Genomic DNA, 19414 nt, shown 5'->3' with positions numbered 1-19414 from the left:
TGAACTCCATCTCTCTTAATCTTTATCTTTCCCCAGAACTAGGACCTTCGATTCCTTGTTTCTCTTCTTGGGGCAGTCCTTTGCCCAGTGTCCTTTTTTCTTTTACAATATGCACACTGGTCCTTGTCCAGTGGGGTCCTGTTGTCAGGTTTCCTGGCTGTCTAGGGCCTGTTTTAAATTTTTTAACTTTTTTTCTCTCTCTTTACTATTTTTCCCTTTAACCACTGTGGCCAAGATTTTAGTCAAATTCTTTTCCTGTCTTCTGTCATGCCTTTCCTCTCTCTCTTATCACTCCTTCTCTTTTCTCTGTCTCTTTCTCTCTTTTTCTCTCTCTTTCTCTTTTCTCTGTTCCTTCAATACAGTTTCTGTTTTTCTCTCTCTAAATCATGTAACTCAGCTTCCTGTAACCCTTCCAGTCTCTGGAGTTTCTTTCTAATATCTGGAGCTGGTTGCCCTATGAAGGCCAGAACCATTGAAGCTCTCTGGGCTTCTGAGGTAGGGTCAAAAGGAATTCTCTCTTAGCCTTAGCCAAACTGGTGGGCCGTCTCATGGCACCTCAGAGACCCACCACCAGAGCTTGGCGATAAGACTCATGGCACCTAGAGATGGCAAATGACCAGAAGGAATATTTTCAGGTAACCACTGCAGATAGGAGGAAACATGATGGGTCTTGTTTCATCTTTTCTTTCTGACTCATCCCTGGGATGTATTCTAAAATGAATCTAAGTTTGATCTTCCAAATCTTTGTAACATAATTTGGCTTTTAAAACAAAACAAAAACTAACTCCAAGGTCATGAACACAAGCCAGATAATGGTGCACTATGGTGAAATTTCATAAGTACAATTAGACTTTATTGGCCATAAATTGAGAAAAGACTTCTGAGATTCCTTTAGAAAAGCCTTCATGGTCCTGTGCAGAACCTCTAGCTACAAGAGAGATACCATATGTGCCTCAATCATTCTCTTACACTAGTACCTCTCCTGAAAGCAGCTCAGTGTCACATCTTTGATGACTGTGCTTTGATGGGAGATGTCATTCTGTATATGTTTCTCATACTGGTTTAATGAATAAAACACTGTTGGCCAATAGGAAAGGAAGATAGGAGGGACTAGGAGACAAGGAGGAAAGAGGAAGAAGTAAGGAGGGGTCAAGATGGAGAGTCTGGAGAAAGCAGAATGCTGGCCGGCTCCCCAATAAGAGAAATACATAGATCAGTAGAAATGGGTTAATACTTAAGACAGAGCTAGCCGATAACAAACTAGTACTGGGCCAACAGAATTATATCTAATACAGAGTCTCTGTGTGCTAATTGGGGCTGGCATGGCGGCGGGACAAGACCAGGCGGCGGGCAGAAAAACCATACTCCCTACAGTCCTTTGCACGCTTCTCATTTTTTCCATTGTAGCCAAAATGCTGCTCTTGTTTTGCATTCTCCAACCTCCCCTCCTTCTCCTTCCTATCAATGAACAGATCTTCCTGCAATCTTTTCATCTCCCAAGTCAGATGTACACTCTACAACATACCCTTACTCAGTAATGTTTCATAGAGAATTTAGAGAGTGGTTCAAACCTAGCACTTGGCCTTCTTTAGTCAAGAAAACAGAACCTACTTAAACAGATCAAAAACAGTAAATAAAGTTGAGAAAGATAGTGTTTCCCAAGGAAGAGAATCCCAGTTCCAGATTAGAAGATTTTACTCCCAGATTCTATGAAATGTCCTTCCAACAGTTTTATAAAAGAGTTGAGTACTAGCAAACTTGATAAAGAAACCAAGATTACTTTGAAACTAAAATGGATTAAGACTCCAGGAGAGAAATAAAACTATACAGCTTTTTTTTTCTAATTAAGATTCAAAATTTTCAAAAAAGATTTATGCAAATCAAATTCAAGAGCACACAAATAAGCTCATACACCATGAACAAGTTGTTTTCACTTGACAAATGCAAGATTGGATCAAAATATGCAAACTAAATACATGTAACTCACTATACAAAATAAAGACAGAAGTCACATGACCATACCAAGGAAGAACATTTCTTGACAAAGTTCAATAGTTCTCAAGAAACAATAGAAAGAATTCATTTCAATATAATAAAAGCTGGATAGTCAATATTACAGTAAGGAGGGAAAAATGTTTCTCTAAAGTTCATAATTGAAAATATTATACCCATTGTCTTTACTCTTGGAGTAATCAAACTCTTAGTGCTAGAGAAATAAAAGGAGGAAAGGAAGGAACATACATACTAAAGAGAGAAGTCAACATGTACCTATTTGCAGATGACAAGATCTACTTAAATGATTCTAAAGACCCCCACAAAAACTCTTAGTTCTAATAAACATTTTTAGCAAAGTATCAGAATATACAATCAACAGAAAGTACAGTAGCTTTGCCATTTACCCATATTGAACATATAATCATGGGTGAAAAACTAAACTCACAATAGCCTAAGAGCTAGAGCCCCTCCCCCTAAGAATAAACCTAATCAAGGATGTGAAAAGTCTTCTGTGATGAAGATGTTTAGGTATTAAAGAAGTTGACTTCAATACAGTAAAGAAAGATTCCAGAAGACAGAAAATCTTTCTTTGCAAATGGATAGACAGATTCCTCTTATGAAAATACCTACATTAATTTATATGATGAACAGAGTCAATGTAATCTCCCTCAGAATTTCAATGGCATTCTCCACAGAAATAGAAAAGCAACCTTAAAAGTCAAGGAACCACACAGGTCTCTGAATAGCTAAAGCAATACTGAGTAGAAAGAGCATTGTTTATAGTAACACAATTCCTGATCTCACTTTATATTATAGAATCATAGTAGCAAAGACTATATGGTGCTATCTCAAAATTAGACATACAGATCAATTAAATAAAAGGCAAAGCTATCAAACATGCACTGTAGAAAAGAATACCTCTTTAAGAAACAATTCTGGGAAACCTGTATTTCACATAGGAGAGAATGGAACAAGATCTGCATCTCTCATGCTGCTGAAAAAAATCAATTCAGCAGGGGAAGAAAGATTTTAATGGAAGGCCTGAGATTTTGAAATTGTTGGAACAAGACTGCTAAGAAGTCACAGGCATAGGTTAACGTGAACTACAATAGCACAGGAAACAATCACAGGGATTGACAAATGGGACTGCATGATATCAAGAAGCTTCTGCTCAGCAAAGAAAACACTAGAATGAATAATAGATGAAGAAAGAATGGGAACAATTCTTGCCAACGATCTCAGACAGAAGGTTAATATCCAAGAGATATAGAGAATGAGGGGTAAAAAGGAACAAAAAAGGAAATTGTGGATTCCAAAATCTACACAAATGTTTTGAAAAGACAATTCTCAAAATGAGAAACAAACAAACAAACAAAAAAGACAATTAGTTTGTGAAAAAGTGTTTCTGGTCTGAGTAGTCAGGGGAATTCAGACTACAGGTGCTTTGGAATTCCATCTCCTCGAAGTGGAGTGGCAATGGTGATCAGCTGATAATACTTGCTTACGATGCTAAAGCCCTGATATTAAGCTCTGGCATAGCAGAAAAGCAAATGTGTTTTACATGCCCAAATTCCCAGCATGTGGGTATGGGAGACGGGGAAATCAAAAGTCCAAGGCCATCCTTAATTACATAGCAAGTTTGGTGTCTAAGACTATGGTGATTTGAAGGGAGTGGCACTATGAGGAGGTGTGGCCTTATTGGAGGAAGTGTGTCACTGGGGGGACAGGCGTTGAGGTCTCTTTTGCTCAAGCTTCCCTCAGTGACAGTTAATTGACCTCATGTTGCCTACAACATGTAGGGTTCTCAGCTCTGGCATCATGTCTGCCTGCATGTTGCCATGTTTACTTCCTGATCATAATGGACTGAATCTCTGAAACTGTAAGGAAGCCACCCCCAGTTATATGCTTTCTTTTTAAGAGTTGTCCTGGTCATGGCATCTCTTCACAGCTATTTTTAAAAAAACTCTAAGACAACACCCTGCTTAAAACAAAAACAAAACTAAATCAGAAAACGAGAAAACAGTACTGGTAATAAAAGACAATGTCTGTTTTGCACATATAGTGGTAAATTGAAAGGAGCAGTCAAACAGCAATGAGATGAACAGGAAATGGAACAATCTTTCTGTAAATTCAGTCATGTCTGCAGCCACAATACAGCTGTCTTCACCCAACACAGAGGGCTCACACGATTTCTTCATCACATGCTTTCCCTTTTCAAAAAAGCAAGACTCTTGACCTCACATGAGATTCTAGAAATGTTTAATGGAACATGTTTTGCTTCTGTGGCATTCCTAAAAATTTCTGAAGCTTTACCAGTTTTCACGTAGTTTTCATAAACTCATTAAATATTAAGATGTATCCTACCAAATAATGAGGAGGAATATGGGTAGAAAGTGGAAAAGGCACTTAATCTATTAAGAAAATGATGAGATGTAACATGGAGTGAATAGTATGTCCATTTTGACATATTTTCAAAGCAATTTCTAAAAAAACATGCAATATTAAGTCACTATTTAAGCATTTAGCCAGTCAAATAAGTGCTACTTCATGGAATGAGATAAAGCAAGTGATATATTAAACGACATGTACCAGCAATATGAGACAGAATTGGCACCAATAGATTGACAAAAACCACCAGTTACTGTAGATATGAGGAGTGTCAAGTTGCTCATGAGAGTGAGCTACCAAACCTTCCCTACATACACCATTTTAATGTCTGTGACAGAATGTTATTCCAAACACAATACTCATAATGCATTAAGAAATACTGTTATTTAACAAAAATCACTAAATTTCACATGAATTGTTTTTTCACTTTAACCGTGTCTGTTAGTAAGGCATCTTTGACTAACCTCCACAAAGAGAAGGTGGCTATCAGAATGCTGTCAAGACCCTCTTTATGTAGCTTCTTCTGAAGGTCTGATTTCACTTGTTCCCAATCAGGAACATTAAGTCCTCTCCCAGTCAGAAACCAAGGACTAACTTTCTCTATGGTGTCTGCAGCTTTAACTTCTGTTCCTTGTTGTTTTAAAAGCTTTCTTATTTGTTCTTTCATTTCATTCTTACTTGAAACAATTCCCATATTGTTGTACGTACCTTGTTTACCCCAATGCACTCCTGCTGGGCTACAGCGACCCCATCCATGATTCCTCACTTTCCAAATCTTGGTGGGACCTCCATTTGCCACACCGGCGCAACCAGAGTACGGAGCTGGCAGAGGGTGTTGGGATTGAAGCACTTAACAGACCACCACAAGAAGTGAAGAAGAAGCTCTTTATTACACAGAGTAATGGGTTATATACCCAAGCTAGGGGTATGGGCTACGTACAGGCGGAGATCATGCACCACCCACACACCTGGGGTCAAGATACAGGCACTGCGCACTGGGCACTAAGAACAACCTTGTTTGCTCAACCTTGAGAGCACGGAAGTTCTACAGCTGGGTGGGGAGGAAGAGAGCTGTAAGGGACAAGTTCTTAAATTTTTCAACAAATAATATTCAAAATAAATTCATGTCTTCTCATTCCAAGAGGGAAGAATCAGGATACAATTACAATGAAACCAGAGAAAAACCCAGACCCAACAGTGTAAATATTCAGCGTTCAATGTCTGGGATTTGCTCATGATTACCTGGGTTTGAAAGGATATAGATATAGCCCCATCTGCCCTGAGATGGCATCTGGAAACACAGCTTGTCCTGAAGGCTCAGTCCTTCTCCACTCTATATGTATGGGTGGCATTGATAGTCATCCCACAGTGTTCGCATCTTCAGTTCTGGATTCTCCAATGAAACTGGGCTGGCACCTTCAGCAATGAACTTTGCTGGCTTCTTCAGGATCTGCAACCATGCCACATGTCACCAAGCCTTGGTTTTTCTATAGGACACCTTCAATCCTGGGGTTTCCACTACAACTGAGGCCGCACCCTCTCTGACATCCTCTTCACTATGGCCCCACACAGTGCCAAGAGCCAGCTGCTTTCTCTGACCCTTCACATCCTGCAGCTTTCTAGCCAGCACAATTGGTACCACATGAAAGACTTTTACACATTATCAAGCTCAGATGGCAGCTTGAGACACAGCCTTGGGCCCATCTGAACTACAGGCCCTAGAAGCTGATACTGAGACAATAACTTTGCAGAAGATTTTACCTCAATGCTGGTCTCTTACAAATCACACCTGTTTTTGCAACCCCAGAAAATGAGCATTAATTGTCTTAATAACCAAAGATTTTACTTCAGTGGTTCTGGTCCCTTTGTTTCTTCAGCCCCAGCTGAACAGAAATCACAGATCCATAAGTAAATCACACAGAAAGCCCTGATAATCAGTGGGAAAACAGAACTAATCACATTTAAATTGAAGACCCAATTCAAGTCCATTTATGCTCCTTGCTTCCCTCTGGAACTTTACAAGCTAGATTTCCACTGTCTGCATCTCTCTCAACAGTCCTATTTCCTAAACTCCTTTTACATCTCAGTAAACTCTGAGTATTTAATGGTATTTGCATATCAAAGCTCAAAATGTTTCCATAATCCTCCCTGGAATTATGTAATCTTTTCCATAAACTTGCCTAAATCCATCACAGGAGTATCTCATGATCCCAATTTGTTCTGGTTTGCTTTATGTTGCTGTGATAAAACACTGACCAAAAGCAACTTGGGGAAGACTTCACCAAGGGAAGTCAAGGCAAGATCTCCAAGAAGAAATTGAGGTAGGACCTGGACCAGGGAACATAGAAGAGCACTGTTTACTGGCTTTCCCATGGCCTACTCTGAGCTTCCTTCCTGCCTTCCTTCCTTCCTCCCTCCCTCCCTCCCTTCTTCTTTTCTTAAATTATTTTTTAATATTTATTTAATTTATGTTTGAGTGTTTTGCCTGCATGTATTATGTGCATCCAGTGCATTTTTTCGAGCCTGTGGTGATCAGAAAAAGATGGTGGATGCCCTGGAACTGGAGTTATGAATGTTTGGGAGCTACCATGTAGGTGTTGGGAACTGAACTTGGGTCCTCTGCAAGAACAAAGTGATGATAACCACTGGGTCATCTCTCCAGCCCCTCATGTTGCATTCTTATACAGTCCAGGAATCAACTTCTCAGAGGTGACACCACCAACAGTGAGACAGGCCCTCCCACATCAATCATGCCCACAGGTGGGTAGACAATTCTTCCATTCATGTTCCTTCTTCCTGGGTATATCTAGTTTGTGCTAACACAAACTAAACAGCACAGCCAATACAATTCATAGGATTTGTCTCCCATAACATCCATATATGTCTTTAGATGTAAGTGATTGGGTGATGACTTCTACACCATTTACACAGTGATTAATAGTGTAACAAATTTTCTCTTTCATGTTTGTATATTTGAAAATGATCTTCCAGTGTACATGTGTACAGTGTCTGAGGAATTCACTCACAGTTAATGAAGATCTGCCCTTACTTTAAAGGTTTAGCCACATTGTATTGGGAGAGTTTCTAAACAGTATTTCTGTTGATTATATTGTAAAGAATAAAGGATTTCTTTTCCATGTTATTTACATTTGTAGGATTTCTCTCATATATAATATTTTGATGGTGTGTATAACATAACAATTCAACAGTGGAAATCCCTTCTTTGCCTTTAACAAAATCTCTCCAATACTAAATTTATGGTGTTGAAAAAGAGTTGAACTGTTAGTAAATTCCTTGCAATTCTTATTGTATTAAAATATAGGTGAACATCATAGAAGGCTTTGCAACAGTGTTTGCATTAATCTGGATTTTCTCTAGCATGAATTCTGTTGTGTCTAGTAAAGCCTGTACAATTTTTAAAGGTGTTGCCATGTTGTTCACATTTGTAGGGCTTCTCTCCACTATGGACACTGCAATGATGTTTAAGATTTGAAGAAAAGTTAAAGGCTTTGCCACAGTCCTCACCTTTGTAGGGTTTATCCCCAGTATGAATTCTTTCATGTTGAGTAAGGCTTGTAGTACAAGTGAAGCCTTTGCCACATTCTTTGCATTTGTAGATGCATCTTACAGTTAGTCAGGACAGAACCACACCCTCCACTTCCTTTACCCCGAACACCACCCTATCCAACCAGTAAAGCAAACTGCTGATGTTGGATTCCTGTTCTTCCACCAGTGGAGTGCAGTTACCCCTGTTGAGCAGTTCTGTGTTTCTCCTCCCTGCCTTCTGTCATTGTATTCTAATGTCAGTGTGACAAGGAGACACTTGTGTGTACAACTTATTCATGAACCTTGCTGTGTTAGACATGTCCTCTCAGGAAAGCTCTGGAGGGGGTGTGCTGATGATGACATTCAGCTGCTGTCTATCAATCTATATGATTATGTCAGAGGCCATGGAGAGACATTGCAAAAGGGTTGAACAGGGGTCAAACACATGCCAGGAATAAGCTGGGCAGCACAGATTTTCTTTATATGGTCAACTCTAGTTCTAAAAGTGTCTGCCACAGTGTCCTCCATAGTCATTATCAAAAAGATCTAATAATGCATATTCTTTTTTAAATTCTCAAAGTGTTGTTATTCCGATACTTGCCTATTCTATAGCATGATCAGATACTTAAGTGATATTTAGTCTGTGTGTTCTTCCCCTCACCTGCTACTTCTCATGTCCCTTGTCACTATCATTTGCATCATTACTGAACTCTGCAGAAATCCTGAAATCCAGATGACAGCCTGACCAGCTGCATCAGACTCTATTTCCATTTCACCTGACATTCCTGACTATGCACATTAACTGTTGGGAAATTCCCCACACACACACCATGACTTTCTCCTGTGAGGGATGTATGTATGTGTGGTGTACAGGAGGACATGGCACTAAATGCATGTTCTGTGGATGCATTCATTTTACATTTCACCTGTCATAAATGGATCGTGTCCCTCTGGGCTTATAGAATCTTTTATCTGTCTTTCCTTGAAGATGGGTACAGTGTGAGATCATGTGACCATTGTGAACATGTCTAAGGACTATTAGTCACCAATGTAAGAAACATTTCTATCTCTCTTTCCTGCAAGGAAAAAAATCTAGATTTGTGTTCAAGTTGCACAATGCCTGTATCAGGGTTTCTACTGCTGTGATATAGACCTTGAAGAAAGACAGTTTGGAGAAGTAGGGGTTTATTGCAGACTTCAACTTCAGATAACTGTCCATCACTGAGGGAAGTCAAGGCTATAATCTGAGGTGAGAGCTGGAGCAGAGGCCACAGAAGGATGCTGCTTACTTATGTACCCAAATGGCTTTCTGTACCATATAGGAGTGCCTGCCCAGGGTGGGCACCACCCAAAATGTGTTGTGCTATCTCATATCAATGATTAAGAAAATGCCATAGGCTTCCCTACAGGACACTCCCCCCCCCTTGTTTGTTTTGTTTTGTTTTGTTGAGATAGGTTTTCTCTGTGGCTTTGGAGGCTGTCCTGGAACTACCTCTGTAGACCAGGCTGGCCTCCAACTCACAGAAATCCGCCTACCTCTTCCTCCTGAGTGCTGGAATTAAAGGTGTGTGCTACCAACTTTCTGCTCCTACAGGACCATCTTAGGGAGGCATTTCCTCTATGTTTTTTCTTCACAAATAATACTAGCCAGTCACAAGTTGACATGAGAACTATCTAGCTTAATGCATCTTGGTATTTATATTATTAATGGTTTAAATTAAAGTATGTTATCAAAAAATGATCTTTGTTTGAAAAAAAAAAAAAAGCTGTCCTTTCAGGACGTGGCCATTGAGTTCTCTCCGGAAGAAAGGGAATGCCTGGGATGTGCTCAGTGGAATCGGTACAGGGATGTGATATTGGAGAATTACAGCCACCTTGATTTCCTGGGTGAGGATCTCATCCACAGTGAATTCTTATTTCACCATCAACATGTGGCTTCCTCACTTTGTACTGTATCTCATGGGAACATTTCAACAGCGAGTTTTATATGCTTCATTTTCAGACAAATTAGGGAGATTGCTCTATTAAGACTCATGTCAGGGTTGGAGAGATGGCTCAGTGCTTAAGAGCACTGATTACTCTCCTAAAGGGCAGGAGTTCAATTTCCAGTACCTACACGACAGCTCACAACTGTCTGTAATTTCAAGATCTGACACTCTCACACAGACATATGTGCAAGCAAAGCACCGATGTACATAGAAAATAATGTTAAATCATTAAAAAAAAGAATCATTTCACTGCTTTTCTCTTTTTGTTTTTAAACTTTCTGTGTTGGATATATGTTTCCTTCGCTTGTGGGACTGTTAGGAATTCAGTGGCATGAGACATAGAGTATACTTGTTAAAGTTTTTCACATTCAGTTTCTCCTTTTAAATGAACCTCAGAATCTGGATGTTATAAATTCCTTTATGTATTGTAGTAATCTGTCAGAAAACATCTACAAAACTAATTGTTTGAGTCATTTATTACATCATCTTTTACCTTATGAGCCATTCACTGAAAGGGACATGTCAATTCCCAGTAGAAGAACAACCAAACAATCCTGTTCCCTTTTTTACAAACAGGTCTTGCTGTCCCTAAGCCACACCTGGTTACATTTCTGGAACAAAGACAAGAGCCTTCAGGTGTGAGGAGACAAGTAGCAGCCACCGTGCACACAGGTGTGTAGGAATGAGGGGTCAGGGTCAAAGTTGAGAACCAAATATTCAACAGAAAGGTAGGCTTTCCCATGTGCCTAGAAACATGACTCTATAGATATCATTCTTTAGGTCTCTCTTGTTGCCAAAGCATGTCTCTCAGACGTTTATGATGGTCTAAGTGGAGCATCTACTTCTTCTGTGGCCTATCTTTTGTACCTTCCAAAATAAAACTCTGTGTAGGATAAATATTTTCTATTTTGATGATGGCCCAAATTTATACTATCACATTAAAGTAAGCTTGGCTAATTTATAATTTCATGGGTATATGGCCATATTACATCTCTATTTTTTGATGTGTTGATTCTGTCAGTAAAATGCCCTTACAACTTACTTAGCTATTAAACTTTGAACAATGTGCTATTCTGTGTTTATGCCCTTTCTCTAGTAGAAGTATAGATTATTTCTCCGTGTTATATTTTATCATTGATGCTCAGTGCCTATACATCTTGAAATATACTTTCTCATTTGTGCTTTAATATTTATGAGTAAATATTTCCTTTAAAATTCTAGGCATTGGTTCTATCTTCTCAAACCGACATCACGCAACCAGTCATGGACCAGGTAATGCAGTTTGTTGAGCCAAGTCGGCAGTTCGTCAAGGACTCAATTCGGCTGGTTAAAAGATGCACCAAACCCGATAGAAAAGAATTCCAGAAGATTGCCATGGCCACAGCCATAGGATTTGCTATCATGGGATTCACTGGCTTCTTTGTGAAACTGATCCATATTCCTATTAATAACATTATTGTGGGTGGCTGATTGCTCTCTCTTCATGGGAACTAGTGAGCAAATGAGGGTGTGAAAAGCTCATGAAGTAAAAAGTTGCTGAATACTTTGTGGTTTTTTTGTTACCTGGATACTTTGTGGGTTTCTTTCTTCCCTTCCTCCTCCCTCTATTTCTAAATTAAAACAAATTAAAATAATTTCAAAATAAACATTTTTTCCATGACAGACATTTAAAAAAAATCTAGGCATTGTAAGTATGAAGAATATTTCCTAGCTTTTGTTACAACAAGGTCATTGATTGTAACTCACTATGTATTCAATGCCAGAGAAGTCATACATTTCATACATTGGAGAAAACTTACAACTATGAAGAATATCTTAAGGACCTTAGTTCTTATTAAACACTTTCCATACACCAGAGACTTCACACTGGAGAGAAATCCTACACATGTAAAGAATGTCATAAGGCCTTCAGTACGTGCTCATCACTTTTGATAATCCAGAAAGATCATACTAATGAAAAAACATACAAGTGTGAAGAATGTGGCAAGTGTTTTTCCTCCTTCATCCTTCAAGCCATCCATTCTGAAGACAATCCCTGCAAGTGTGCAAAGTATGGCAAAAGATTTTTGTTTTTGCACTACTTCTGGAATGTCAGACAATTCACGCTGGGGAGAAATCATACAAATGTGAAGAATGTGACAAAGCCTTTCATTATCACTCATCTCTTAGGAGACACAAGACAATTCATACTAGAGAGAATCCCTACAAGTGTGAAGAGTGTGGCCGATGTTTTTCTTCATCTTCACCTCTTAAACAACATCAAACAATACATTCTGAAGACAATAGCTACAAGTGTAAAGTATGTAGAATGTAGAAAAAAAGGTTTTTCTCTTCAAGGACTCTTCAGAAACCTCAAATAATTCATATGGGAGAGAAATCATGCAAGTGTGAGGAGTGTGGCAAATGTTTTTACTTATCTTCATCCCTTCGACATCAAAGAATTTACTGTGAAGACACTCCCTGCAAGTGCAGAGTGTGGTAGATGATTTTATTCATTTTTACTGCTTAGACAACATCAAAAAATCCATTCTGAAAACAATCTTTATATTTGTGTACAATGTGACAAACGGTTTTCCTATTCTAGGGATCTTCAGGAACACCAAACAGTTCATACTGGAGAGAAACCATACAAGTCTCTTAGGAGACAAGAGAGTTCATACTGGAAAGAAACCCTATGAATGTGAATAGTGTGATTTTTTTTCAAGGACCTTGAATGACATAAATAGCAACAAAAATTCATTCTATAGACAATCTGCAGAAAGGTGTTGAATGGTTAAAGGCTGTTTATATTTGTATTGAAAACATGATATAGTTCATATGGGAGGGAAATCCAACTCTTAAAAAATTTACCTCTTCAACCCTTGAAACACATCAAGTGATTCATTCTGACTACAAACTCCATGAGTGTGTGAACTGTGGTAAAAATCTTTGTTAACAATTCAGATATTCTCCAATCAAGTGAATCCATAGTGGAGAATATGAAGTTAATTATTTTGCAATGTCAACAGGAACATCTCACAACAGCACAAATGCTAAGAGTGTCGTCAGAGAATAAAGACTTCTCGTTGCTATAACCTCCAACAATTTGTTCAAGTGGTGTGAGTCTTTTTCTTCTATAACTGCCAATGTTCCATGAAACCTTTACCATGTCATAACTTTGCTCAGAATGTGAGATCTAGGCTGTGGCATAGTTACTGTTGTTTTTCCCGGTGGAGTTATCCATGTTCCTGTAATATCTGTCCTTGGTGTATAAGAAGCTCTGCAGAAGGAGTTCCAACAATGGATAATGGCTGAGCTGTCATTACATACACCTGTTTGTTCCATGTCCTTCCACTTTGGAGGGGAGCACGGAATACAAGCAAGAGCTCATAGCACACCTAATGCCAAATACACACCTGGGTTTGTGGGGGGGATTGGAGGGGCAAGGTTAAAATTCTAATACAGCCTTCCAAAATCTAAATTTCTTACATAGATTAACAGATGAGAGTTTCAAGGGAATTAAGGACAGGTGATAAATCCTGAGACGGATTTGGAGTTCTTTGCAAGTACCTCCTATCCTGTAGAGATTCCAGTGTTCACAGCAAATTTGTTTTTACCAACTGTGGAGTTGGGTCCATGTCTGGAACATGAAGAGTATGAGTTAGAGAAACATGGGATTATTAATATGCAGGATTGCATATTAAGACAAAGCCTAAAGTAAATTCAAACTGCTTTGCCATGAATGTTTTGTTTACATAGTTGATTTATTTTAATTTTTTTCTTGTTTGTTGTTGTTGCTATTGTTTCTATTTTCTTCCTCTGTGTTGTTTTGGTTTTTTCTTTGCTTTTTCCTTTTTCTTTATAGGCAAGGTCTCTAATTATTCCCATCCAGGTTTGGATCAGGTCCATTTTTCAGAAGCCTGTGATTATTTAGAAGCACATTCAGGCTCACCAGGGCTGGTTTCAAAATCATTGTAAAAAGATACTTTTTGGGCTGGCGAGATGGCTCAGAGATTAAGAGCACTGGCTGCTCATCCAGAGGTCCTGAGTTCAATTCCCAGCAACCACATGGTAATGAGAGCTGGTGCCACCTACTGGCCTGCAGGCAAACATGCAGACAGAACACTGTATACATAATAAATATAATAATAATAATAATAATAATAATAATAATAATAATAATAATATTTCTTCTCCCCCACATCAGTGTACTGTACAGTTTTACTTACTTGTCTGGATGGTTATCTGGACTGTGAGCTGACAAATGACAGGGTAACATCTTATTCATGATCAAAGTTTGGTCTTTAGCTTTGGCTTGTCCCCCCAACTAGCTCTTATGAATTAGCCTGTCATTATTAATGTAGGTTCTGCCACATGGCTTTTTAAAAACATCCCCATTGTTCTGTATGCCTGACTTGGCCCTTGTCTTGCTGATGCCTCTGGATCCATCTCTTCTGCCCTCTCTCTGGAAATCCCACCTGTCCTCTCCTACCTAGCTGTTGGCCATTCAGCTCTATTACATCAATCAGAAGGTGCCCTGGCAAAGACAAATCATCACACTATACAAAATCTATCTCACACACTATTGCTTCATTATTTTAAAGCACAACAGAGCCATTGTGAGTTTTAATAGTGTACTAATATTAAAAGACCAGAAATGACCTGGGAGCCTGATAATTATGTGTAAGTCTTGACTCACATTCAGACTTCTTGAGTTGTGTATCTGGAGGTGAACACCACAATGAATCCCCATGGCTATTTGAAACCAACGAAAACAGTGGCTACATGGTTGGTAAGAAACCAGACTTTTATACATTGTTATTAACTCACCATACATTACAAGAATTAAGTTCCTGTTTCCTAAGACTAAAGCACCGGGAAAAATATGTTTCAACTGTGATGAAGCGACACTATGATGCATGCCTACTATATACGGAACAAAAATAATTGTGCTTTGCCTTGTGAGAATGTTTCTCCAGATAGCTTTCAGCTTCTTTTTAAATTTCTAACGGCCAGTTAATTCGACAGATGTTTTCTATGACACACCTGATGTTTTCTTTAGATCTTTTCCAACCAACAATTACCTGGATGGCTTTTTCTTTTTTTAACCCCAATGTTTGGGGAAGAGGGACCTCAAAAGCTAACGAGGGACTGCTCTCTGAAATATCGACTTTAAAAGTGAAACAGGTGCTCCTGTTTAAAAACAAAACAAAGCACAACACAAACTTGTTTTAATCAGACATTCCAGGTAACACTGCTCAAGCGGACGCTGCGTCTTCCTCCCATCCTGCACTGCGGGAAGCCAGATACAAACACAGGAAGAGTAAGCAGCATTGCACAGTAGGTCATTCCAGCAGACTTCTGGGAAATGTAGTCCATCCGACTGTGACGTCACATAGAGACGTCCAGGAAAGCCTTTTCCGGATTTAGGTTTTACACGTGCGTCTTCCTCAAAGTTGGGCGCAAGTTCTGCCCTGCTGGATCTCCTGCTGCGTCTCTGACTTGGAGGTTGGTGCAGGGTGCAGCGCAGCCTGAGACTCTGTGCCCGGTGCGGGTCTGTCTTGGAGAGAGCGGACCTGGGCGGGGTGGGGAGGGCGGAGAAGCTGCCTTGGAGGTGCAGTGCTGAACCTGCTGGGACGCGGGAGTTTGCAGGTCAGGGCTGAGGAGAGGGCTATAGGGACTGCGACCTGAGTGATGGTTTCCTTAGGACGTGCAGCCCGAGTCCGTCTTGGGCTTCTGGGACAGGAGAGCTGTCTGGGAGCGCGGAGTAGATGATAGCTCAAGGTCCAGGACTACAAGCTAATGATGGTCAGCTGACTGCCTGCTGCTGCAGTGGAGCTGGGAGCTCACTGAGCAGCTTTGGTGGGGAAGCATGCCTCACTAGCTGAGCCATTCTCAAGTGGAAGCTGTCAGATTTCTCAGGATCTTAGAGCAAGCGGGGTTTCTGACCCCTCCTGTATTCTGTCCTGCTTGGTGTAAGGGTCTTGAGGTCTTGATTGTGTTCGTTTTCTCTGCCAGCTAAAGAATTAAGAGAGGACAAACCAGCGACTCAACTGTTCTCTGGTGGGAAGTTCTGCAACAGGGACAGGTCTGCCAGACTCAGCTGCTACAGAAAAGCTTTGACTAGGGGTGAGAGAACGCAGGTACAGCAGACATTGAGGGAAAGACCTACAAAGCAAAGTGGGGACTAGGAAGGCTTTTGTGTCAGGTTAGCAGGCTGAGGAGAACCCACAGACCTGCGTGTGTTTCTGTGATTTAAAGTAGACAGACCTATGACAGAAAAGAAACTCCAGTCCACTTTATTGCACAGCCCTGTTATCTTTGCATTTGTGAGGGGGAGACAGGACCCCACTCCCCCAGGTCCTCCCCTGCGTCATAGCAAATTCAAGTCTTAGGCTACTCGAGTCTGTGTCAGAAAACACTTGAACATACTTCGTGGATGTGATAAATGCATTCAGTTGCTCATGGAATGTTTTTTACAGTGAGCACCATGACAGATCGATTCAATCAGCACTTTGGTGATTTAAGATCTACTGTGTTTCATTCTGTTAACCCATTCTGTGTGTAATTTCAACTTCTATCAGTCACATATTAAATTGTGGAGATCAGACAGTTGTTTGCCAAGAGCTGGAGTAGAGGCTACAGAAGTACACTGATTACTGACTTGCACAGCCTGCTTTCCTATACCACATAGAACTGCTTTTCCAGGATTGGCACCATGCATAATTGGGCTATGCTGTCTCATGTCAAACACTAGTTAAGAAGATGCCATAGGCTTCCCTACACAGAGACTTATGGTGGCATCTTCTCAATGATATTTCTTTGTTCTCAAATGACCCTAGCTAGTCTCAAGTTGACAGGAAAACTATCCAGCCCAATGCATCTTGATATTTATATTATTAATGGTTTTAATTAAAGTGCATTATCATTTATTGATTTATATTTCAGGAAATGCTGTCCTTCTGGGATGTGGCCATTGAGTTCTCTCCGGAAGAGAGGGAATGCTTGAAGCCTGCTCAGTGGAGTCTGTACAGGGATGTGATGTTGGAGAATTACAGCCACCTTGATTTCCTGGGTGAGGATCTCATCCACAGTGAATTCTTATTTCAGCATCAGCATGTGGCTTCCTCACTTTGTACTGTTTCTCATGGGAACATTTCAACAGCCAGTTTCATGTCCTTTATTTTCAAAAAAAATTAGGAAGAGTTCTGTACTAAGAAACATTTTGGCCCTTGAGAGATAGCTCAGTGGCTAAGAGCATTGGTGTTCTAGAGGACTGGAGTTCAATTCTCACACCCCGCATGACAGGTTATAACTGTAATTTCAAGGTCTGACACCCTCACACAGACATCATGCAGGCAAAGCACCAATACACTTAAAGAATAAAATTAAATTATTAAAAAGAAGAATCACTTCACTGTTTTTCTCTTTGTGTTTAATCTTTCTGCGTTGGATGTATGTTTCCTTCTCTCTAGTGGGGCTGCTAGAAATTCAGTGGCATTAAACACTTGAGTAAACTTGATAAGAAAAGCCTTTCACAATTCAGTTTTCATGTTTTCTCCCTTTAAGTGAACCTCAGAATTTGGATGCTATAAATTACTTTGTGTGGTATACTGATCCTGTCAGAAAACATTTACAGAACTGATTGTCTGGAGTCATTTATTACATCATCTTTTAACTTATGAGCCATGCACTAGAAGGCATGTGTCAATTCCCAGTAGAAGAACACCTAAATAATCTTGTTTCCTTTTTTACAAACAGGTCTTGCTGTCCCTAAGCCACACCTGGTGACATTTCTGGAACAAAGACAAGAGCCTTCTGGTGTGAAGAGACAAGCAGCAGCCACCAAGCACCCAGGTGTGTAGGAATGAGGGGTCAGGGTCAGAACTGAGGTCCAGATATCCAACAGAAAGGCAGGCTTTCCCATGTGCCTAGAAACATGGTTCTATGGGGATCATTCTTTAGGTCTCTCTTCATGGCTTTGTTCTCAAAGCATGTCTCTCAGATGTTTATGATAGTTTAAGTCTCTTCAGCTTTGTATTTCCACAACAGTGAGCTGTATTTTATTTAGGTGACTACCTCCAAGGTTTTGTTGTTGTTGAGTTTCCACTGTAGTGTAAGACTCAGGGAAAGAGAACTCAGTGCTGGTCATACTGAGAGTAATTTCTTTGCAGAGGTTGACAGCAGACTCATTCCAGAAGGATCTCTACACCAAAGTGAGCATGATTGGGTTCATAAAGCCAAACCCACAATTCCATAACAGAGAGGCAGGCAGTGACAGGCTCAACACTTTCAGTCCCAATGATTAGAAATATTTGGGGGTGGGAAACAGTGAAGATTCAAAACATTAACATATTGTAGAAGGGTTATATTGGCCCCTTAGGTTCACTAATTTGAAAGAGACTGTTTTTTTTTTTTTTTTTTTTTCAACACTTATACCACCAGTTGGTACAGTAGGTTCTGACCATTAGACCTATGAAGAGAAGGACAGGATGACCTACAAGGCCTTACACTCTTGATTCAGGGATGCCCATCGAACAGTGATTGTTTGCCTCTCTTTCATGGCAGTTAGTAGATGTAGGCCCTTTAGTGAGTATAAGGCTCCATGGTTTTGGGGTTTTGTTTTGTTCTGTTTCTTTCAAGTTAATGTATCTATGATATAGTTGTTCTGTTATTTGCATATATTCTCAGTCACATGTTGTTAAAGCTGGTAAAATGTTTCTTGTCAGATTGAGTCAGGGTAGCCACTATGGCTAGCCCTATAGGAAGCATTATGGCTAACATTACCATATGTTCAATTGAGTGAAGAGATCTTGTGGTTACTTCTTCTCAGTATAGATTTGTATTGGCTTCCTGCTTTGTAATGGGACCAGGGCTGAGGAGTGTAGGTGGAGTTCTTCATTGGAACCATAATCATCTCTGTCCTGCCAGCACTCCCAAATAACCACTTAGAGACTTATTATTAATTATAAATGCTTGACCAATATCTCAGGCTTATTACTATCTAGCTATTACATTTTCATTAATCTATATATCTTACTTACACTCTGCCATGTGGCAGGACCTTTTCACAAGATGGCATTTTTATCTCTTGCTCCTCCACGTCCTGGGGACTCCTTGACTCTGCTTTCTTATCCTAGCATTCTCTGTGCCCTGAAAATCCTGCCTAGCCATCAGACAATCAGCTTTTTATTAGCAATGAGAGTAACACATCTTCATAGTATACAGAAGGATTATCTCACAGCCTTTCTTTTTCCTGTCTAATTACAAAGGAAGGTTTTAACTTTAACATAGTACAAGTATATGTAAGAAAAACACTTGTCAATTAACTACAATTACAATGTCCAGTTCATTTCTGTTTGGCAAATTTAGGGAAAATATTATCTATCTTATCTTTGAAAGTCAAAAAAAGTTTTATTTCTAATTTACCTGTTATTATAACTAAGGAAAACTTCAAATCTAATTATTTAGTCTTAACTCCATCAAAGACCCTTAAGGGTGAAATGTTATATAATGAC

At 39.7% G+C, this 19414-nt stretch overlaps 1 pseudogene; it reads left to right on the top strand.

Annotated features, from left to right (window-relative positions):
- Window positions 1-9653: 9653 nt before the first annotated feature.
- Window positions 9654-17761, top strand: LOC127220801 (zinc finger protein 58-like; annotated as a pseudogene).
- The last annotated feature ends 1653 nt before the right edge of the window (window positions 17762-19414 follow it).

Source organism: Phodopus roborovskii, unplaced genomic scaffold (genome assembly GCF_943737965.1).
Source record: "Phodopus roborovskii unplaced genomic scaffold, PHOROB, whole genome shotgun sequence".
Lineage (NCBI taxonomy): Eukaryota > Metazoa > Chordata > Mammalia > Rodentia > Cricetidae > Phodopus > Phodopus roborovskii.
Note: the sequence above shows the minus strand (reverse complement) of the source record. Positions and strands in the feature narration are given on the sequence as shown.